The 16,525-nt window shown below is 37.4% G+C and overlaps 1 protein-coding gene across 3 annotated transcripts in view; it reads left to right on the forward strand.

The window, feature by feature from the left end:
- The window catches only part of KCNA4 (potassium voltage-gated channel subfamily A member 4), a 61,717-nt gene extending 46,799 nt beyond the window's left edge, over window positions 1-14,918 (forward strand). For 2 of the 3 annotated variants that reach the window (XR_009245303.1, XR_009245302.1), the window contains exons 2-3: window positions 203-313; window positions 14,509-14,918. The gene's annotated coding sequence lies outside the window, so the exon portion shown is untranslated. Of the gene's footprint in view, window positions 1-202; window positions 843-14,508 lie in introns of those variants that run through there. The other variant, XR_009245301.1, reaches the window with a different exon arrangement.
- Window positions 14,919-16,525: the final 1,607 nt, after the last annotated feature.

Genomic DNA, 16,525 nt, shown 5'->3' on the forward strand with positions numbered 1-16,525 from the left:
AATAGGGTCAGAGATGTTGTCCATTGTTATTTTTCAGGGCTTTGGTATGTGATTAATGTTAACATTGTAGTTATTAACAGGTAAAGCAGGAAATTCATCTATTCTTGCCTAATGTTTTTAAGAGAGGCTGTGATGCTGTGCTCATGTGCTTAATCCAGAGTGTAACAACCCTTTTGTGTTTTTTTTTTTTTTATTGATACAGTTTAGAATGATTACGGGGTGTCATTCAGTGACCAAAGGGCCTGTTCCCGGAAATCTTCTTGACCCAAAAGTCATTCTGAATTCTGCAAGGGACACTTGATGTGGACAAAAGGTACCTCTTGGTTTTCCTGCCTGAAGAGAAACTTGTTTCTAAGAATAGGGTCTTCCAGACCAGTGTAGCCACTGCAGTTAGAAGACAATTCTATTTTCCAGTGTGGAAATTAATATTTCTGTCTGAAAGAAGGCTGATGGAGTGATTTTTCCTCAAGGGTGAAGAAAGTACAGATATTATTGCAGTAAATGGGCATATGCACATCTGAAAAGCAAATGAAGATTAGGACTGTGATAGGGATTTTGTTCCTGGCTTGGTTTTCTGTTTCCATAGCAGTTCACATTTTTTCACAGTTTCTTCTTCACAAAAGTATGCTAATACATATCAGGCCATATGGCCCATTTTGAGGCTCAAAAATATGGTCACTTTATTTATGGGTAAATAAATTAATCTCAGGGTATGAGTTGGTTGCTTTGGGAGGCATGATATGTATTTACTGAGTTGTATCTTATGTGAGAATCTCTATGTGAGCATCTCTTTTTCAGGCTCGTGGGACTGGAATGGACATACAGAGCAAACAATGTGCTAAATTTAGTCTTGCTGTCCTCTTAGAAAGCTATTCCCCAATTCAGTAGTCATAGCGTTGCTCACCTTAGGCTGTTTTTCTTTCTCTCTCTCTCTCTCTCTCTCTTTTTTTTTTTTTTTAGTTTCATGCAAGGGGTATTTGTTTTTGGAGTACAGAGTGCTAATTAAATGATTTGGCAGCTAACCCACTGCCAACTCTTGCTTCTTGATGTGCACATGAATGATTTGGTAGATTATCCATAGCTGGTTTCTTTTAGGAGTCTGCTTATTGAGGCTCAGAACTCTATTGTCTCCTGTTAAACAGCCAGTCCAGAAAATGTAAATTCTCGAGAAGATAAAATGATACAAGTATAAGGAAAAAGCAAAAATAACAGAACTAGAAAGCTAAGCAAAAACCTGCTTGAGAAGATTGTTGTTCAAATTAGCATATCATAAATGTCAGTGCAAAATATGGAGATTTAAGGGTAACCTTTTTTCATGACCTCTTAACATTAGCAAGGAAAACTAAGAGGTGACCGTTGTGATGTATTGCCTAAGGTAGAAATAAATTACAGATAACATTTATACATTAACATTTTCTGTGACAGTGATAGAAATGTCAACCCTTCCTAGCAATGCTATTAGTGGTAATTATTAAGGGTAACAAATATGGTAATATATTGGCTTCTTACCTTCAGTTATTATGGAAATAAACTTTAAGTTTATTTTTATGACATGCTGGAAAATTACAAGGGTGTAATTTTCAAAGTCAAGGAGCATGAAGGTGTTTTCATGTATATAACTTAAGTTACTGGCGGAGGAACCAGTCACCTCTTGTTCAAAGCAGTCGAGTAAATTGTCCCTGTGGATATAAAGCTGTGACAATACTGAACTGAAGAATGATGTTAGTTTGAAAGTAATCATATTCAATCTGATAAAATCATATGTTCACACAGTGGTTTATTATGTGTTTCATATATGCTCAAGTCTGGCAAGAAAAGATACATAAGAAAAGCTAAATGAGAAACAGGTTTGAAATACTGGAAGAGGCTCCTTGAAGTGAAATGCAACTGCATAATTAGTAGGTAAATATTTGTGTTTTTGGGAAACCATGAGACTTCTGTCCTGAAAAATATTTCCTCAGACTTTAAGTTGGCTTTTTTTGCTGTATGGTCACAGAGGCGTTAGGCCTGAGCTGTTTATTGGATAAAGGTATTTAGGGTTTTCATGCCCAAGATGAAGGGTTAATTTTTTGTTTCATAGGCTATTGCAGAATGTTGACTTTATTTTATGTTTCATCCACATTGTTCCTATTCAGTAAAGGTTGTATGTGGCATGGAAGGAGACTGTTGTGATCTGCAGGTCTGCTTAGTGCTCTCTCTAGAAATAGATGAAGCCCAAAAGGCTTCATCTTTCCCAGTTTTGTTGTTGCTGTAGCTTGATGTGATTTCTTTAATTCTCTCAGCTTCAGTTACAGCATTAAAGAATTTCAGGCTATTGTTTTGATGCATGCTCCATTCTCCTCTGTAGCCTCTGACTTGTTCTCATATAAAAAGGTTGTAAAATACCACATTTCCTGGAGACCGGGCTGATGATACTTAAGCTCCTTCTGTGATATGGGCTGTATTAGTTAACATGGGAGATATTTATTATTCTATTCGCAAACTTAATATACTTGTACCTGAATGGATTGCTGATTTCCCTGAAGAACTCTAACTGTATTGATAGCACCTGAATAAGTCTTTTTTTCTCCACTGAATTGGTAGAGATCATGAACCAAATGAGGCTTTATTTGGTGCCAGAGTAGGAAATAATTAATGAAGCTTCCACTGGACTGAAATCTATAAGATTCTCTAGAGAATGCATTAGGATTTATTGTTTGCTTTTTCTGTTTCTCCTAGTTTGTGTTATTACTTGCATTGCTAGGGAAGGGACATTTTAATTCTAAGTTTTAGGTAAAGTTAAAATGAGTTTGAGAAAACAGTTGAGAATTAAAGGCTCACAATACCCTACGAGCTTTAGGATTATCTGTAGTTAAACATTTTAAGAAATTAATATGCAATTCAGAGATATTAATCTATATTCAGAGCTATTTGGATGAAGATTTAAACCATAATGACTCACTTATTCAGGTTTCTTGAGAGAATAATGGGATCTGTTTTTCTTCTCTCTTCCCCTGATATGTTCACATTATATTTAAACTGGTGAATTTTACACAAATATTTATCTTCTTACAAACTGACTGAAAGACTTGTCTATGAATTGATTAGAAGATGTTAAGAGTGTTCATTAATCTTCCAAAATTGCTGCTGACAAGTTTAGAAGCAGATTTTTAGTAAATGTGAAATATAAAACATGGAAATGTCTATGTACAACATTAGAATCTGCACAAAAAGCAAGACTATCAGAAATAGGCTTTTGTTCTGAATTCCTACAACTATTCTTAAAGTTTTTGACCTGTTTCTCCCAGATCTCATGCAACCAGTGAGATATTAGCAAACAGATATTTTTCCAGGATATAAGCATGTTCAAATCCAATTGGAAAATAGGGAGAGCAGGAGATGGGAGGTAGACAAGAGACAAGCAGTTATGCCTAAATGAAGCCATTAATTTAATGGCGAAAAAGGTTTGATCAGTATGAAAATAACTTTATTGGGTAATACTGCATAGTAATTTTTGTTAACTTAAGAATTCTGGAGAAGTGAATTGATTGTTTAGAGTAGTAGGACATATTTACAGGTCCCAACGTCCCAGTTCATTTTGTTCTTAGTTTCTAGGGGCTCTCACATACAAAACCATAGCACTGTTGCTCAGAATTGAAGCTCAGTGTTTCAGGAGTGTGACACTCACCTTTTTCTTTCAGAATTAACCAATCTTTTCACATCTTTTAGATATCACCACCTGTGCATATATTTTCGAATACAGGAATTTTCTCCCACTTTTTATAATGTAGAATGTCAGCATGGCAGTGCATTCTAGGATGGAGGTAAGCAGCAGTGGAAGCCCCGAGAGTGAACGTCACTAACAGTCATGTTGTGTTTATGTTAGTGGTTGCTGGTGTGCAATTCTTAGAGGAATGGGAAGTCATGGAATTTGCACAAGCTAATTAGAACTCTGCCATCATATGCTCCATGCTAATTTAACTGCTGAGATGGCTGCCTCTCATCCAGAGGTGTCATTTCACTGGTAGAATCCACATACTTCACAGGCTTCAAGGCAGTGAGAGAAGCAGTGGAGAAAGGAAGGGTTAGATTGGACAAAGATGAAGCAACATACAGTATTTTAAGGTGTGAATCATCTTATGACACCAGACTATTTTTACTCTCTCAGGGCCTGAGTAGAATCTCTGTCGGGGAGAAGCTCTGTTCAGGAATTACCATCTCTTTCTTTTCCTTTTTTCCTTCCTTCCTTCCTTCCTTCCTTCCTTCCTTCCTTCCTTCCTTCCTTCCTTCCTTCCTTCCTTCATTCCTCCTTCCCTCCCTCCCTCTCTTTTTCTTTCTTTCTTTCTTTCTTTCTTTCTTTCTTTCTTTCTTTCTTTCTTTCTTTCTTTCTTTCTTTCTTTCATTAGCATTTATTTGTTTTTATTGGAAAGGCAGCTTTCCAGAGAAGAGAGGCAGAGAGGGAGATCTTACATCCACTGGTTTACTCCCCAGGTGACTGCAGTGGCCAGAGCTGAGCTTATTTGAAGCCAAGAGCCAGGAGCCACTTTCGGGTGTTCCATGTGGGTGCATGGTCCCAAGCTTTTGGGCCATCCTCTACTGCTTTTGCATGCCACAAGCAGGAAACTGGCAGGAAAGTGGAGCAGCCAGAAAACAAACCAGTGTCTATATGGGATGCCAGCACATGCAAGGTGAGGACGTTAGCCACTAGGCTACTGTGCTGGGCATCCCCTTCTTGAATGCTGGTGGTGTCAATCTAGTGAATCAGGGAGTAAATCTTGCTCTTGTGGCTGAAACAAGTTATTTTACATACAAGAAATATCACCCCCCCCGTTTCAGATATGAAAAATTTAGCTACAAGCTTTGCAAATGGGATTAGAAAAGTCGTTTTGAAAGTTTTCAATAAATCTTTTTGCAACTCTTAAAAGGATTTGAGAAGGAAATTTGAAGTAGAAGATTCGAATACAAATTCAGACCACATGCAAGAGGTTTTTAAGAAGTTTATGGAGATAAATGTCATGCAAAACTATGCATGGATTTCATAATTTTTTTTGCACCAAAGTAAACTTAGCTATTGATTCCATTTTTCCATAAACTTCAGAAATTTAGAAGTGTCTTCATTCAGGCTTGTTCAAAGTGAGATATTCAGAGATATCTATTTTTTTCTTGTAATATTTATTTGAACCAATTCCCGAGAGCGGAGGAGAAAACAGACAGACAGGAGAATATTCCATCTGTTGGTTTATTTCTCAGATGGTCCTGCTAAAGCCAGGAGCTAGGAGTTTCTTCCCACTCTCCAAAGCAGGTGGTAAGGCTCAGATTCTAGAGCCATCTCCTGCTGCTTTTGCACAAAGCTTTATCAGGGAGCTGGACTGGAAGTGAGGCATCCAGGACACAAACTAGTACCCATTCAGGGTGCCAACGTAGACAATGGCTTTAGCTGCTATGCCACAGAACTGGCCGCCAGGGATCTCCTGTAGTTTCTGTTGTATTCTTTTACCCTTATAATTTAGCTTTAAAACCAAATGTCATGGATTGACACATGTAAACTGTTTTACTCCTCCATATCCCCACCCCCCAACCTGCGTCTTTCCATTTGCCTTCGCTTTGACTAAAACCCAGAATAGGAATGTTCCTGTTCCCAGGTCACCGATTTCTCAGGGAAAGCTTTTTAGTGTGACTTTGGCAGAGATCTTCCCATTTTGTCAATCAGTTCGTCAGTGCACAGCTAGAAAACCTCTGTGATCACCTGCCATGTGGGTTTGGTATGTTCTGCAACTATCCTAGCTATTTTTTGCCTGTTACTGCACAGCCGGTGTTTCAGAAACAGCTGGATGATTAGTTGTGTTTCTCCTTTCCCATTTTTCTACCCAGATGCTTTATTATTGTGCACAAATAACCCCAGTGTGGAATGGCCAGGGAATAAAATCTGCTCCAATGCAACTCTTGTCATTTGGAATTGAATGAAGAGGATGAAGGTCAATTTTGACTAGTTTTCTTTACAAACATGTTGCCCCATCCAGTACCTTCATTTCCGTTCCTTGGCAAAGCAGTTGGCGTCATGACTTTTCAAATGCATGTTGCCTTATTCTTTAAGCTGCTGAAGCTGTGCTTTGGCTGCTACATTGATTTGCTTCAGGGGAAATGTCTGCGCATGCTGAGACATCACCTGAGTTTTCCACTCACTGCTGGCAAGAGGAGCTGACAGCCGGCGAGCGACAGGCCTCTCACTCACCGGAGTCTATTTTTGTGTTCGTCCCTTTGAGACTGACATCAGCCCTGATGGAAGGGTTGAAATTCGAAGACCGTGCACTGATTTTTTTATGATCATTTGTAAGTCTGTTAGACTGCATGGTATTGTCAAAGGGGCAAATTCAAGTCAGGTGTTGTTTGGTGATTCTTTACACAGGGCTAAAATTAGATTATAAACTGATACATGGGCTTCTTTTTTTTCATTATATATTCTTTCAACAGATGTTTGCTAAGCTTCTGCTAGGTGGGTGGGCTATACTGTGTACCCAGTCTCCAAACATACTAAAACTTCAGAGAATCAGTCTGTATAGGCAGATTTCACAGTTGTGGAAAGATTTTTTTTCTAAATAGAAAAATATATTTCTAAATAGAAAGATTCATTTTTGTTAGATTCATTTTTTTTCTTCTTCATAGTCTGTGCTGTGACTAGGTCTAGTTTCACTTTGGAGAAGGGATGCTTTCATTATACTTACCTTTTACAAATCCTATCCTGTTTCCCATGATGTGCTTCCTTTTTTGTAATGGCTTCAGTATAAATTGTAGTAAGTGATCCCTAATCCAACTTACTATTTTTTTATGATTCTTGCCTGAGCAAGAACAGTACTCAGTGTTTTCAAAAAGCACAGGTGATTGTATGAACAGTATTTGCCTTTTGTAATCCACAGAATTTGTATTTCTTCTAATTATAGCAAGTGATTCAGTTATAACTCAGAGAAGGAGAGGAAAGCAGATTTAACTAAAATAGTAGATATCTGCAAAACAGTAAACAATAATTGTGTTTTTAAACTCAAGTAGGTTTTGTAAGACCATTTTTTCTGTCCCTGTACACACATGTACACATAGACACGTGTACACACATGAATATTAATAGCTGTCTGTATCTTCCTCTTTGGGAAAGATGTAAGTGCCGTTGATGATGATGCATGTAAAAAATTCTGGCTTTAATAAAGACCTGGATATATTTCTTGGTTAAACGTTAAAAAATTCTTTTGTGGGTATTTCTATGTAAGAGAAACCAAATGCAATTGCATGACAGGGTAAATGAAGCAAATATTAGGGATTTTTCTGAGATACATTCAGTCTACCTTCATCATATTTGACAGACATTTGTTCAGGTTTCATTTGTTTCAAGATAATGTCTGATTGCTCTCTCTTGTAGTTAAATAGTTAAGGCTTTCACATTTGAAATGCAATGGTAATGGAATCTTTAGTTCTTTCCAACTAGTTTCTTTTTCTTAAGGAAAACTTGGACTTCTATGAAGTACAAGTATATCTTAAGAACTTACATTGCTTATTTTCTGACTTTCAGAACTTACATTCTGTTCTCTGGCTTTTAGTCCTCATTCAAGCCAAACAGCCATTATCTTTAATTGAAGCTGCTTCTACTTGAAGCTGAAAAGTGAAAAAAAAAAAAAAACAAAAAAACCCAAAACAGACAAGTTGATTGTCTGGCATAGTGAACCTATTGATTCAATTCTCCTTCATTAAAATCATCAGAATCAAGTGTATCCTGAATTTTCTTTTAATTTGGGAAATTTTAAATCGCAATCTATTTCATAAGGGAAGTATCTTTAATGGTAAAACCATTATCTTGTAAGATTTTTATTTTGACTTTAATGAACTGTAAATATTCTTTGTGCCTTATAAATGTGAATTCTGCACTGAAAATATAATGAAACCATGAATTATCTGACATCTTTAAGATACTTTTCCTTTACAATTGTCAATGCAAGTATTTCCAAATTTGAAAATGTCTGTTAGCCTAAATTAGCTCACACATAGTTAATACTACAAGATTTTTAGACAAATAGCTCCTTTGTATGAAGAGTGCAAAGATTTGCAATTCTTTTATGCAGTGGAGATTGCAGACTGAAAGTAATGAATCCCGAAATGTACTCTGTGGTTCATTCACAAGTTCTTTAATGAAAGACAGATGCATTTGAACTGTATTAGAATATTACCAGAAAGTGTGCTTTAAAAATGGTACACTACATTAACTAGATTGCGTTTCTAAGATATTAAATAGACTTACTGTCATATAGTATTGTCACTATTTAGGACCTGCATTTTCTCTGTCAGTGTAATAAATAGGTTGTATGTAAGTGCCCTCAGGATGATGTGACAATGTAGAAATTGGTTTCCCTGGAAGGGAGGTTATAGTTTCACACACAAAAAATTGGCTTATGTGTACATTTGGATATGAATATAATTTCCTACTAAATTTCATTCATTTATTAAATTAGCAGTTTTACAGACAGAGAGAGAAAGATAAAGAAATAGAGACTTCATTTACTGGTTCACTCCCCCAAAAGTTGTAACTGCTGGGGTTAGACCAGGTTGAACTAATGATGAGCCACAAGCTAGCTCCAGGTCACGCACAGTGGACCTATTTCTGCTGCACAGCCAGGCGTGTTAACAGGCAGCTGGATCAGAAATGAAGCAACCGGGACTTGAATTGTGAGAAGCTGAGTCACAGGGGATGGCACATGCCCCTGCACAGCAGTGCTGCTGCTCCTAACTGCCTTAAGTGTGGACTTTAGACCTTGGTGTTAAAGTTTTGCTCATGATTTCCTTTTCTTTGAAATAAAATGGATGATTTGTATGGCACTAAGTGATGATTAATTTCTCTTATAGTGTTAAACCTTACATTAAAAATAAGAGGAGCATACAATTTATGCTGGTTGAATTCCTAAGGAAAATAACATAAGGCAGATACTTATTTTCTCATTGGTGATATAAGTATTTTCTCAGTTATCATGTTGTATTGACTATTAGGCATCTTATTTTGTTTTTAATTAAAAAAAGATTTATTTATTTTTATTGGAAAGGCAGATTTACCTACAGAATTAGGAACAGAGAGAAAGATTTTTCACCTGCCTGCCTGAGTTGAGCTGATGCAAAGCTGGTTGCCAGAAGCAAGGAGCTTCTTCAGGGTCCCCCATGTAGATACATGAGCCCAAGAATTTGGCCCATCCTCCACTGCCTTCCCAGGCCACAACAGAGAGCTGGATGGGAAGTGGAGCAGCCAGGACAGCAACAGGTACCCATGTAGGAGGCCAGCACTTGCAAGTTAGGGTTACCCTCTTGACTCACCATGCTGGCCCCTGCTTTTTAAATGTTTTAAACACATCATTTTGGTTAGTACTTATTACAGCCTGATCATTGTGACCTTTTCTCTCAAAAAAATAAATAAATAAACCATTTAATCTCAATAGAAAAGAATTAAAAGCATTTTATAATAAAACTCTCACTAAAAACAAATAGTTACATGGCAGGAATTTAAGGATAGTATTGGAGGCAGCTCCAGGGTAGTTAATAAAAGTACAATTTAAGAGGTTCAATTTCATAAATATGTTTGGGTTCTTGGCAATTTGAATGTTGCTCTAGCTCCAGTATTTTAAATCACACTAGCTGGTGGTTGTTAATTATCAGTGAATAGTTTAATGAAAAATTGGAAATGAGATATGAGAGGGTTTTATTGGTAAACAATGTTTTTATTTTTATTTTGATGTTATCCCTCTAGGCAAGTCCTAATTATAGAGTATTCATGATTACATAACACATAGCAAGAACAAGAAGCTGAAAGCTAGATTAATTACAAATAAGTAAAATTTACCTTTGTGTTTTGGGCTAGTGGTATAACACAAACCTAATATCCTTTCATTTCTATCACTAATCTGCTAATATCATCATGCTTTAATAATTGGTGCACTTTCAGGGAAGCCTCTGAAGTAGATACAGCAACAAGTTGGTTCATGCACAAATGTTGTCATGGAATTTGCCACTTCCAGTATTGCTAGTACTGTGGACACATTTGTGCTTATCCTATTTAGTATTTTTATTGCTAGATTCTCAGGGGAGAAGAGTTTTTCTCTATTTTGTTTTTGAAGGAGATAGATGATAACAGAGTAATAAAGTGTTAGGAAGAAGTAATCATGTGTGTGTGTTTAATTATTATTCCTCTTCTTTTGGCCATCTGATTTCTTTGTGCATATTGAAATATACGTATTTTTTTCTTGATTGGGTGTAAGTGGCTAATAGATGCTCATCTCCAACTGCAGGAGTGTCTTCCTTTATGTTCATGCTAGTGGAGGTTCCTTAGCATGGCTTATGCTTCTTGTTGCCATGTGCATATGTATGATGCTTCCCAGCAGTTTGTAAGATGCTCTCAGAGCATTTGAGTTGTTTCTATACTGACACAGCTGACCAAATTATTTTCTTATTGCTTTTGTGGATGCTGTATCTTTTGTTTTCATATATTTTAAGAAAGTGCTATTGGAGAATATTTATCTTATGATAATGATCCAGAAGTATAATTTAAAATGAATAATGATCACATGTAACCATGATGGCATGAGTGAAAAACAGTGACAATTATTGTCAACCAGGTCATGGGGATAGTATTGCATCATGTCTGTAACTGCTGAAGTAGATCAAAGAGAAAAACAGGCATGCTGTTATCTAAACTCTCTCCTGTTCCTTCCCCCCCCACACACAGCCTAGCTCATTCTAATTGCAACATAAGTATAATTTGAACTGCCTTTATCCTTAGACATAATATCACTATTTTTGCTGAACACAGATATGTAGTTTATATATTTTTTATTTTATCAATTTAGCATTAATTTCGTTGACACCATTTCCTATAATGAATGTGCATAGTTTTCCTGGCCATTCTAATATGATGTAGATTTTCTGGATTATCTCATTTTATTAAAAATAAAACAGAATATCTTTATGAATATGGTGTTTCAAAATATCTTCTCACTAATTTTTAGGCTAGCTTCCCAGAGGAAGATGTTTGTTTTTAAGTAAAGGAATTTCAATTTTAAAAGATAGTGCATGGTTTTACAATATAATGTCATTTGTTAATTTTGTATGCAGTAGAATGAGAAATAACTTTTGAAAATTTTGTATTTGCTGTTCTCTGCTGTTTATGATACGTCAATCATTTAAATATTATTAGTCATGTAATTCCTGTATATTGACCTCAGCTTTTCCTACTCTAATGGCTAGTTGCTTTAGATGATAAATATTGCTTCAGCAGCTGATGTTGAAGTGTTTTGCGTTGAGTGTTTTTCTCTCCTGTTACAAGCAGACTGCTGTATGTTTTAATTTGGTGCTTGGTTGTCAGGTTAATTCCGGTCCTCCCGCACTTCCCATTCTCATTGCAGTTCTACCTACAGTTCTCTAATCACTCAAGGCTTTGCTTTATTCTTAAGAGCATGTTATATCTTGAATTATCATTTCTTGTATCGTTTGTGATTTCATGATGAGAGATTGGATAACTGGACACAGGCTTTATCTCTATTTCTTTTCCGGTTTAGTTCTCCTCCTTCTTTCTCTTTGTTCAATTCCTTTTCTTCACATTTTAAAAAAGCAATCTAATGCTTCATTGACTTCACATTTCAATGCTGAGGGATCAAGTAACAAATGAGAACAGCTCTGCTCACCTCTTCCTTTTCATTGTGGGAAACTGGGAAATTTCTTAGAAGATCTTAAAACTGTTCAGACCCAAGCTAACCGTTCTGGTGAAAGAACCTAGCTGCATAGACTACTGAGCTACAGAGAATAAATGTGATGTTCTTCTTGCAGTATTCTCTAAAAGTAATACAGGTTCTTCCTGGGAATACTAATCCCCGATCTTGAATCATCTCTGTCTAAGTTGTCGGTTCAATATTTTAATGAAGACAGCCTCCTAGGGAAGGTACAGGTAATCATTCCTTGGCCCCTGCCTTTCTGATGGTAGTTAAAAACATATTTTTAGTTCTGTTTCCTGAGAAAGAAATTTTGGAATATATTTAAGCACTTCTTATTTTAAGCTTTGATCCCATATCTATGTAATATTTCTTACATTATCTGCTTATCTTTTTGATCACTTATGTTGGGTAATCAGTCCAATCAACTAGAACTTTTTCCACTTATTCCTAGAGCCACCTCTTACGTTGGAGAACATTGTAGAAATATGTGTTTTAGGTTTTCTCTTTGAAGATTTGAATCAAATTATCATATGTATATTATTTTATTTTAGATGATGTTTACATAGTCAATCAGTGTGGGAAGGATCTAAGATTAGAGAGAAGTAGGTGTGATCACTGTTCCCATGCTTTCTATTTCTTCTTCCCATTTCTGGGGGGGTGAGTTAGGGGGATAGGCCATACCTAGCCTCCCAACTATCCCAGTACCTGAAGATGGAGAAAGGCCACCAATATCAACCCAGGTTCACAATGACACATGTTCCAAAGGTTCTGTCCAGGTGGATGCGACAGTTTCAAAATGCTGTCCATTTCGCCAATCTGTGGATAAGGAATCCCTTCCAATGTCCATTGGCTGACACCATTGAACTTAGAGACTTCATTCGTCCAGATATTTGCTGTCATTATTTAGCTGGGATAGTTTTCCATGTGTTCTATTCTCCATTCTTTGCTATGGTACCAGATGTCCTCTGCAGGCCCCGATGAGCTACCATGTTCTCCATGTGCACCATGGTCTGCTGTCCAGCACTCCATCCTCTACACTGAGAAGGACTAGTTCTCATGGGTGGGCTCATGGACCTGAGCCAGGCAATTTGGGCCATGCTGGTACCCCCACCCCTGGGCCTCATGAAATTATACTAATAATTAATTTATTTAATTTGGTTTGAAAGACAGATTTACATACAGAAGAAAAGATGGAGAGAAATGTTCCAAATGCTGGTTCATTCCCCAAATGGCTGGAGCTGAGCTCATCTGAAACCAGGAGCCAAGAGGATCTTTTGGGACTCTCATGTGGGTGCTGGAGCCCAGGGATCAGAACCATCCTCCATGCTTCCCTGGCCAGAAACAGGGAGCTGGATCAGAAGTGGAGAGTTGGGGAAACTAATTGGCACCCATGTGGGATGCTGGTACTGTGGGTGGAGGCTTAGGTTTTTATGCCACTGTGCTGACCACAGTTTATAGTATCTTACAGACAGCTCACCAGTTCTGTTCTTTCTTGTCGGATGGTTTTAATATTTTAACCATAAATAAAGTATTTTAGAGTTCAGTCAATTCTATGAAGAAGTGGTAAAGCTAGGAAACTCACTATAGGTTTCTAAAGCAAATAAAAAAATTAAAATGTTTTACTAAATGAGAAAATAAAATTTTAATAAAACCACTTCTGTTTTTGAAACCTCATTGGTTGTATTTAGGGCTGCTTTTTGTGCATGGATTGGCATAGATGTTCTAGCTGCTAAATGTTGAAATGAGTTTGTAATGATTGGTTGCCAGTTAACACTACAGAGCCCACCAAATGCCCCAAGGTCTTGGCCTTTCCCATTGCACCTCTTCCAAATACAGGAATTAAAGGGTCAACTATTTGTACCCCCGGAGTGCTTCCAAAACTCACCTCGAGTGCAAGCCCTGTTCTATCCTAATTGCTTAGAAATTATTTCTGACATGAAATAATTCAAGTGATTCAGTTGTTGTACAATTCTAACTTTCAGCCCTTCTGAGGTTGGTTTTGTTTTTCTTTCCTTCCTGCCTCCCTTCCTCCCTTTCTCTCTTCCTTTCCCCCTCTCACCTTCCCTTTTTACCCTCTTTCTGAAAAACACCATCTTTGGCTTTGGATGTTATGGAAATATTTACTGTTACTATGCCTCAGTCTGTTCATCTATATCCTGAAACTTATGAAACCAACATACAGTAGTAATAATCAGATCCCCACTACAATGTGTAAACTACAAAGTGGTTTACCGCTGTATCAGTTAGCATTGTTTATGTATTAAGTTTTCTCAAAACTTCATGGCTTGAAACGTAGTTATCAGGCATGATTTTATGGATTTGAAATTTAGGCTGTTTCAGCTGGGTAGTTTTTCTTCTGATATCACCAGAACTTTTTGTTTGTGACCGTAGTCATCTAGAATGTCTATTTTTGGCTAATTTCAGATCATTTCAATATGATCTGAATGGCTAAAACTGTTGGACCGACAGCGTCACTGTTCTAACATGTAACAAGATAGAATAGGCAGTTTTACATAAAATCTGAGTTTCAGAAGCACTAAGACAGGATAAACTCAGGTGCAAGTTCTTCTCACCCTGTATCGTGTTTTGGTAATGATTCATTAACACAGTAAAATAGTCTATTCCAGGTTGGGAAAGTAAAGAAACAGAGTTCACTTTCTGATGACAGGAGCTGTGAAATATTTGTGGCCATGCTTTTTCTTTATACATTTCTTTGTTTATATGAAAGGCAGAGTTACAGAGAGGCAGAGGTAGATAGCTGTGTGCAGCTGCTTGTTAACTTCTCAAATAGCCTCAACAGCTGGAGCTGTGCTAGAATGGTGCCAGAGATCAGGCTCTGCCACGTGGGACACAGGCCCAAATGCTTGAGGCATCTTCCACTTCACTCACAGGAACACTGGCAGGGAACTGGTTTGGAAATGGAGCAGTTGGGACTTGAACCAGTCTCCATAGGGGGTGCCAATTCTCCAGGAAATGCCTTTGTCTGCTGCCGCAGCACTTGCCCATGGTCATTTCTTTTTCAGTTTATGATAACTTGTGATTGGATTTGTCGTCATGAAGAATCTACCCCAAAATGAATGTTATAGAAATATCCACTCCTGTAAATGGAAAGAATGGGTGGAAGAAGAGAAAATTTTCAATTTGTTCTACTTCCCCAAATTGTTTCTGCCTGGATGAGTGTTATAGTATGTATGGACTCTGGATTATAAATCTTTTTAAAGGCTATACTGCATAGGATGTTCTAAAATGTTTAATCTTCCTTAGTGGTTTTTTTAAAGTTTCTTTCTGAAGAAGATTATAAACTGCATTAGATACAGTATTCCCAGTGTCCTTTAGTATTCTAAGCCAGCATAGGGGTCTGCACATAGTGTTATTAGATAAAAAATGGGCTCCACTAACTAGACATTAACAAGAACCTCGCAATATGCACGATAGCATCATTTTATGTTTGTCTGTGACTTTATGCTTTCAAATAGTTATTTGAAAAACTAAAATTTCACAAAAATTATTGACAAAAATCTGCCACTTTGTGCCTTTAACTTTGAGCCCAGAAAGCCCCTCTCTCTTGAGAGCCTCAAGGCTTCTCTCCGGGGGGTTACTTAGAGCACACATATCCAACTTGGGGGTCTCCCTTCTTATATGTGAGGCTTGTGGATTTCACCTGCCAGCAGATCCATGCTAGTATATTGCCAATGGAGCATGTGAAAACAGTGCTGTTATCCCATAATATAATTAAAGTGTACTAAATTTGGTGTTTAAGTGCAGAATCAGTTTCGTAACAATTTTTAAGTGATTTTGGAGCATTCATATCAGCCAACTTCTGATATCAATAAGAGTTGTGTTAAATCTGGTACTTGTCTTGCCATGTTCATTTCAAACGTGTTGTTCTCCTAAAATAAGAAAGCTTTGTTTTCTGCATTAACCTGTGGAGAAATGACATAATAATTACTATACTTTGGCTTCTCTCCATTACATAATGGTTTTTTTACGAATACTTAAAAAAATTTATTTTTATTTGAAAGATAGACTTAGAGACAGGAGAGACAGAAAGAGAAATATTTTCCATCCGCTGGTTCACTTGCCAAATGGCTGCAATGGCCAGTACTGAGGTGATCTGAAGCTGGAAGTTTCTTCTAGGTCTCCCATGTGGGTGTAGGTGCCCAAGGACTTGAGCCATCCTCTGATGCTTTCACAGGCCATGTGCAGGGAGTTGGGTTGGAGGTGGAGCAGCTGGGACATGCCCATTGAGGATGCTTGCTTTGCAAGATAGAGGATTATCCAGTTGAGCTATTATGCTGGTCTCTCCCAATACAGTTTTTGGTGATTTATTTTATTCTGCATGAAAGGCAAAATTGCAGAGATAAGGGACAGAGAGTTTCTCTAATAGTTCACTACCTAAATGGCCACAGCAGATAATAACTACGTTAATCTGAAGCCAGGAGTCAGGAGCTCTTCCCACTTGGGTTTAGGGACCTGGGTGCTTGGACCAACCTCTTCTACTTCCTCAGGCCATAAGCAGGAAGCTGGGTTGAAGTGGACAGCCAGGACACAAACAGAAGCCCATGTGGGGTACTGGTGCCATTAGGTGGCAGCTTAGCTTACTGTGCCAAGATACTGGATCCCCAAATACACTTGATGGTCTTAGCTATTAGCAAATTTCAAACCGATTTTCAGAAATTTCAGAAAGTATAAATAGTGGACAAAATAACTGAATTTATTTAATGAAGTTTTCAACATCACCTACTGTCATTAAATGATAGTTGTTTCCCTTAACTGTGGTTACATGACATGTAGTTACATTTTTTTTCCCCCTGTGG

This window comes from Ochotona princeps, chromosome 4 (genome assembly GCF_030435755.1).
Source record: "Ochotona princeps isolate mOchPri1 chromosome 4, mOchPri1.hap1, whole genome shotgun sequence".
Taxonomy (NCBI): Eukaryota; Metazoa; Chordata; class Mammalia; order Lagomorpha; family Ochotonidae; genus Ochotona; species Ochotona princeps.